General features: G+C 46.8%; 1 protein-coding gene across 2 annotated transcripts in view; it reads right to left on the bottom strand.

Moving 5' to 3' along the window:
- The window catches only part of DENND2A (DENN domain containing 2A), a 37,823-nt gene extending 34,579 nt beyond the window's left edge, over window positions 1-3,244 (bottom strand). For both annotated transcript variants that reach the window (XM_027665056.1, XM_027665065.1), the window contains exon 1: window positions 3,226-3,244. The gene's annotated coding sequence lies outside the window, so the exon portion shown is untranslated. The remainder of the gene's footprint in view (window positions 1-3,225) is intronic.
- Window positions 3,245-7,579: the final 4,335 nt, after the last annotated feature.

Below are 7,579 nucleotides of genomic sequence, written 5' to 3'. Positions count from 1 at the left end.
GACAGCTCTCTGAGGACAACCCAGGTTTCCTCCTCTGTGAAATGGGAAGGGGGTGATAGCATTACCCCTCAGAAGCTCAGGGAGGAGTTGACAGTTTTTGAGGGCAAAAATTGTCTTTGACTCAGCATCAATTGCTGTACCATGACTTGAATATGGAGCACATTTTATGAATTCCTTTATTTTTGCCAAAATCTCGGTGGATTTAGATTTTCCCCCCCCCCCCCTCGCAGAAAACTAAAACAAAAACAATTTTAAAATAACCTGTGTTAAGGTCACATGTCTGAAGTGGTTACTGTGCACACAATACTGTCACAACATTTGCAGCTTGGGACAGAAAACATTTTAGACTGAGGAGACACTGCACTGCAGCCACGAGTCTTCTCCCTGGTGGGTCACGTTAGGCTGCTACTGATTTCATTTCAGAGGACAACTCTTCGTGGGGGTAAGATAAATCAGTCACAAAAATGAGTCATTCTGTTTGCCTCTTGATTTCTAGAATTCATGGAGTCACTGTCCTTCTCTTTTGAGTACCACCACTACCCAGTAAATGTAACAGACTCCATCTTCTTTTTATTGAGCTACAGTGTTCTTACTTGTTAAATAAAAAATAGAAAAATTACTCTGTTACTCTGCAGCACCATCTCTTCTCACTTCTCAGGGTACTCTACAGCATGGCAATGACAACAGGCTCACCATCTTGTAGGCAATACTTGGAAAATCTGAAGCCTTTCAGATCTGTCTATGGGGCTGGTCTGACAGAGGCTGCCCCATCATGCCTGGCATTTGACAACAAGACCGGGTGCCTCTTGTCATTAAAAAACCCAAAAACATCACAGCAGAAGCAGTAAAAAACAAAAGGATCTCTCATTTCCACTGTGTAAGTTTTTGGGCAGAGAAAGGAAAAAAGCAGGGGGTGGGGGGAAATCGGTTTTGTTTGTTCACAGTTTTCTCTCCCTCCCTTTATTCTACACTGGCAACGTTCCTAAGGCAAGGAGTGAACTCTGGGTCAACTCAATGTGTACACACTTGGGGCAGCTCATTGCTAACCACTTAGCAGACTCTCTTTTCCCAGACAATAAACCCCCTTGGTTTCTCTTCCTCATTAGTAACTGGAACAAACACCCACTTCACTTCTAGACACAGAACAGCCTTGCAACACTGTCAGGAAAATTTACCAGTCTGAGGAACAAAATCTATTCATCCACCCGTTAACTGTTATGGATTGAAAATAATGAAAAACTAACGATAGCTTGTGGCCCTGGCCAAAGAATGACTCACCCAGGCAGCCAAAGCAGATTCCTGCAAAGCTGCAACAGAGCCTGCTCTGCACTTGGCTTACAGCATGCCCAGAGCAGGGATGGTCTCTTCACTCAGCACTCATCTCGTGCCTCGCACAGCGAGGTCAGTGCCCACAGCTCCTTGGCACTGCCTCCAGCAGTAAGGAACACAGCAACATGAGTCAGCACACACACAGCCCCTGTGGCTCTGCTGAAACATGGAATGATCACTTGGGATGAGCTCTTCATAAGATCACACAATTTCTCCACCAGGAAACTCCATCTCTCAGCCTTTTCCAACAGCTCCCTAACAAACACTACCTTTAAAACAAACATCTGGGTACAAGCAAACATCTGCTGGTGCTCAGCACAGTCACATACCTGACTCTTCCTGCAGGAGAGGCCAAAAAGAAGATAATACAGAATAAGAGGTGCATTCATTTCTTCATTTGTAGTGGATGGGACAGACCCCATTGGTGAGCAGAAGCAAGCCATGAGGCAGCTGCTGAGTGCTGCAAGAGTCTCCTGTGAAAGGAGCACCACCGCAATCAGCAGAACTTGGAACCAAGGCCAGAGGGACATTTGTCCCCTCCAGGCACCACATGTGGCAGGAGTAACCAAAGCAACAGATTTGCACTAGAGAGATTAAAGAATGGTCCAGGAGCTCCCAAAGCTGTGACAACAGCCGGGTACCTACAGACACACTCACCGCTTAGGGAACTAAAGTCATCCCTAGGAAATACACAGATGGCTGTGCCTTCACCCTGAGCAGCAAGGTACACATGGTGTTCTCAGCATCACCTAGGGGATTATTGCAACACATTAACTGGTTCTGCTCAAAAGAGTAAATATTTATCCAAACACACCAGATGTCATGAAGGGAAAAAAAATCTAGAATAAAGGAGCAGAAAATAATAAGGTACCTCCCAATCACTCTAACAGTCAGATAATTTGCTTGGGGCCAATCCCAAAACCAAATGAGCTTCAAAGGTAATGGGATCATCTCTCAGGTTAATAAGGTCACCAGAAAGGACTTGTAGGCCTGACCCAGAGGCACTGCCAACACCTCACCAGAGGAAGCTGGGATGGTAGTGACGGAAAATTGCCTCCAGTAGACAGAGAAGATCTACTTTTTGTTTTCTGAGGTTTGGCTGCACAAGGCACCCAGAGCTACCGTGATAGTTCACTGCAAAGGGCAAGGGGAACTCTTGTTCCTCCGGACTCCCCACATCTCTGCTATGATCAGCTACACACCACCCTGACTGTGTGCTGGCTCAGGCTCTCTGTAGCACCTCTGTAGCACCTCTATGACCTGCTATAGCTCACTAGGAGTTTCTGACAAAGCAGTACATGGAAGAGGTCCAACACACACATGATCTGGTACAAGGGAGGTGATGAGGTTATGAGGACAGGAGAGAAAGGTGGAGGGAAGTAGGGAAAGAGCACAAGGGAGTGCGTGCAGGGATGGGGAAAGGAGACCTACCAGAGGCTGAGAAGTATTATCTGAAATGCTTTGCTTTCCTGTCTCATATGCAATGTGACCAGGGCCCTACCAACTGCCTAGAAGAAACAAGCAGGGCTGAGTTCATTTGGCAGGCAACCCAAGAAGGACACACATCAAACTGGTACTTCTTGACCGATTGCTGCTTTCTCTAAAAACCGCACAAAACCTTTCTACCTGCAATGGGAGGCATGGCCCCACAGCAACCCCCAGCCTGGGGCCACTGCTCCTGGCACATACATCCTGGAGCAGGATATAAAGGCCATAAAAGGGGAGAGAAGATATTGAGCCCCATTTAGAGAACCTTGCCACTGCAATTTATTAAGTAATCCCTGCCATTGTTTGGGGGAACAAAGCAGTCATCTGATAGCATTTCAAAATTAAACTGAGAAAGGAAGGACAGGGAAGGAGGTGGGAGGAAGGAGGGAGGGGAGGGAGCTCTCAAACCTGTTGGCCAGACCCTGGGAAGGATGTGAAGTCTCCCAGCAGAAGCCTCTCGGCGTATCTCTCACACGCACCCGGCCTCACAATTCCCAGGGCCATGTGATAGGGGCTTCCTGCTACCAAGCGAAGTGAGACCTACCCCGACCTCTCTCTTCCAAACAGAGTTCCTGCCTGCTTTGTGTTCGCAAAGAGGCGTTTGTTTACTGATCTATCACTGGCATGCAGGAAACAGCCTTGACATGAGCTGTAATCATCTGTCTCCAGCAATAGCTGTTTGGCTTTCTTCTAATTTAAGTTTTCCTCCCCCCCCCCTTCCCCAGTGCCCTCTTCCCCACTTCCGATCAAAATGCTTTTGGAGTACTCACATCTGGTTCGGGGCACTAGATACTACGAGATGTTTCCAAAGCAACTGGTGAACAAAAAAGAGGCACGGTCCCACCCCCAAAGGGCAGACAAGTCTTTCACAGGAATACCTTCAGGGAGAGGAACACGCCAGCTTTGCCCACTGCATTTGGTGCAGCCATCGGATGATGACAAAAGCCAGAGGAGCACCAAGCACCCTGTAGTCTGTATCATCAGAAATGTACACAGCCAGCACACAGGTCACATCTGGAGTCTTGCCTCCAACAAGATCAGGCAGTGATGGCAGCAAGCCTCCCACGCCTCCCTTCTTTGCCATTTTGTTTGTGGGGAATAAACCAAACATACCTCAAAGAACCCTGCGGTTTGGGGACGGGTATTACCATTGCTGCGTGCTGGAGGCCATATCTCAAGGTTTCCTTTGCTCTGTTTACTCTGCACCTCTCACAAAAATTGGATCCAGCTCCATAATTGGATACTAGCCACACTGCTGATGCACATAAACAGTATGGCTTCACAGCACCAGGAGTGACCTGCAGCTGGTCAAACTCTCCTCCAAGAAGAAAGACAACCCGCTGTGTTTCTCCTTGTTGCCCACAGAAACTGTCTCTCCACTTACTTTAATGAGTAACTCTGAGCAGCCAGACAAAGCCTAAAAGTAACACCATTCTGCTCCAGAGCTTTACACAACAAAGGATGCAACATACAGACAGCAACAAGGAGACAACAATATATAACATATATATATATATATAAAGAACAGGAAGGATGCCAAGAAGACAAAACACTAACAGGAAAAACATGAGCAAGGGGAAGCCAACAGTTAAAGCCTTCAAGGCTCCCTCCCCCAGCCCTTGCTCTGTTTTAGAGCCTGTTTTCCTTTGGGGGAAGAAGCAGGCATGAGGATGCGTGCTTGTGCTCACACACACACAGAAGCCATTGCATGGGCCCCTGCGCACAGCCCCAGCACCAGGCAGCATCCCCGTTCCCAGCACAAACAGCTGCCCTGGCAGCAGTGTAACCTCAGGGAGCGAGCCCCTGCAGAGCAGGGAGGACACGAGCCAAGCAGGAACACAGCTAGAGCTGAGAAGGGCAACAGGACCCAAGAGTAGACTCCCTTGGTGAAACAAGATGCTTACAATGGGGGAGTCACTGACTCAAGGTGCCCAACGCCAACCCAGCAGCAAGGCAAGGATTTTCCCAAACTTGAGCTCAGGGTGTTTGACCCAAAGCTCCACAACACGTGCCATGAGCCTTCCCTTGCTGACAGCAGCAACAGTTTCTTCTCACAGGACTTTTATGAAGTCCACTTTCCTCTCCCAGTCAGTCCTGTAGATGAGTGTACCCCATGGTCTGGGAGGATGGGCCACCTCCCCAGCTGCAGAGCTTCTCAGTGCACCCAGTGAAAGCATGATTCAGCTTACTCATGAGAAAAAACTTTTTTACCAAGAGAGTGACCGAGAGACTAGAGAGGTTGTGGAGGCTCTGTCCTTGGAGATACCCAAAATCCAACTGGATTGTCCTGAGCAAGCTGCTCTATGTGACCACACTGAGCATAGGGCTGTACGTTGCAATCTCCAGAGGTACCTTCCCACCTCAGTTACTTTGTCATCCTGTGCTGGGCACTGTTAGTTTAGGGCAAGATGACCTCTTTGCACACAGCAATTGTCCTGACCATGCCAGTCTCCTGTGGGCTGAGACTGAAGACACTAATAACAGGATTGTTCAGTTCATCACACTTACAATGGTATCCTAATTGTAGATAATCAGGTCCAAATTATTTGTTAAAGGAAAAAAAAGCAGGATAAAATTATGCAAACATATCCATAACGGACCAATGACTGGGAAGTGACATGCTCCTACAGGATCTTTTACAGCCAGATCCCACACAGCCTCCTACTCCCCTCACCCCACTCTGTCCTAACTTTTCCCTTTGATCTATCATGTCTTACACCACGAAGTTTACAAGGGGGTCAGGAGAATCCCACGTGTCAAAACAAACTGTATTTTCAAAAACCCCGAGTGGAACCGATGTGCCACAACCTCTCTCTTTGTGCATGCACCCCATGTCAGAGGAACAACGTTGCAATGCCAGGAATGCAGAAACCCAGTGCCAGCAGCGCTCAGCCTGCGTGCAGAAAAGCTGTGCTGTGTGTTATGACATGTCTTTAATTTTATGATATAATTCGGTCTACTGACCTTCTCCCTCTGTAAGCATGCAGAACAAACTCTGCCTGTTTATATGTCACTAACTTGATTTAAAGGATTACTATGGTTAAAGGGACTGCCCTGCTCCACCCTTGGCTGCCAGCAAGGTGGTCTCAACCCTGCCCTTGGTAAAGGACATGCCTGATCACATCTAATAGTTGCCATTGACTAAGGGTGTGCCTACTCTTTTCCTCTCTTTTTGCTCTTGCTTTATATCAGCTCCAGTGCGTGTAAAGCCCTTTCAAGCTAGGATGGGCTTGCAACCTGCCTGGTTCAACTCGCTAAACCTGCAAAGAAGTAAAAGGGAGGAAAGGCAGAAAGTTTTCTGCTCAGACAGAGGGGAATCTGAGTCACCTGTCACGAAAAACCTGAGGAGCACTGAAGCACATGGAAGGAATCATAGCATGGTTTGAGTCAAAAGGGACCTTAAAGATCATTTAGTTCCAACCCCTCTGCCAGGGCTGGAAACAAGGCTCTGCTTGGAAAGAAGCTAACCCTCAGCAATGAGAAGAGCGGAGCCAGCAGGACCTGCTGAGGGCAATATTGGGGGGTTCAATTACATCCCTAGGCCACTTCTGTTCTCTAATAAAGCAAATGGACCCTCGAGAAACTACTCGCACCTCTTGTCCATTACTTCCATCCACCACCCATTTGCTGAAGGTTGCAGGTCAACCTCCACAGGGATATCACCAGCATCACCCATCTGGCACAGGGAGCTGGAAGGACATAGGGGACCAAGGTAACTAGTGAAGATTTTAGCTATAAAAAATTCTGCTGTCCATGTGCCAGCTGAAAGTTTCTTCCCACAGAGCCTTGGAAAAGTTAAGGTAAAGATGACACAGGAGTGGCAGAGGACAAATTTTGGATCCAAACAGCACTTCTGTTTCAAAGTATAAGATTAGTCTTCACAAAAGAAAAGCCTGATGTACTTTCTAGCATAGGGGAAGCAGCAACAATTTTCTCCCCAGTTTCACCCTTTGAAACAGCTGAAACATTTTGGTTGAAGGCTTTCAAAAAGTAATTCAGCCAGAGCCACTGCTCAGCATGGAAATCTGAAGACTGAAACAAAAATAAAATTTTGACCTGGAGATAGTAATTGAAAACAGGGTCTCACAATGCAAATTGTCTTCTGTTAAAGGTGGGGCTCGGTTGCACCCACTGTTATTAAGCTTGTCCCACACTTCCCATTGTCTTACTTTGCCTTTGTTCCTCCCTCTAAACACATAACAAACAGAAAAAAACAACTCAAAGGGTATTTGACATCCCTTTAGTTTCCTTCAGGCAGACACACCCTCAGCTGGAAAACACAGCATTTCCAGGGTTGGGGGTGGGATGTTACATGACCCTGTCAAACAGAACAGTAACACTTTTTCTAATTCACTGTTTCCAAGCACAGATCTAGTCCTGCACGTATAGATGTATTTTTATGTATATACATGTATATATGCTATGCATTCTGGTGGCAAGTATGGTTTGTATTACTGCTTTACAGACACGATGAGTCTTCACTTCTGCAGGTAGCTTAACAAACAGTAAGAAAAAATTCACAAGGAAAGGAAGAGAATGATTCAGTATTTTCCACTCTGTCTGCTAAAATGAAGTCTAATTGCAATGTTTAGAGGAATGACGTGTTTCAGGCAATGTTTTCCACAAGAAAGTCATGAACAAAAGATTTTTAAAAAAAGAAATTCTAGATGAGGAAACCAAGACCCTGAGAGGTGAAAGCAGGAGCAGAGGACATCAACAGCCCTTCTGTGATGGTTCTTAGCATTACTAGATCATCTTGCGG

This window comes from Corapipo altera, unplaced genomic scaffold (assembly GCF_003945725.1).
Source record: "Corapipo altera isolate COAL_440 unplaced genomic scaffold, ASM394572v1 1, whole genome shotgun sequence".
NCBI lineage: Eukaryota > Metazoa > Chordata > Aves > Passeriformes > Pipridae > Corapipo > Corapipo altera.
This window is presented reverse-complemented; position numbering and strand designations above follow the sequence as displayed.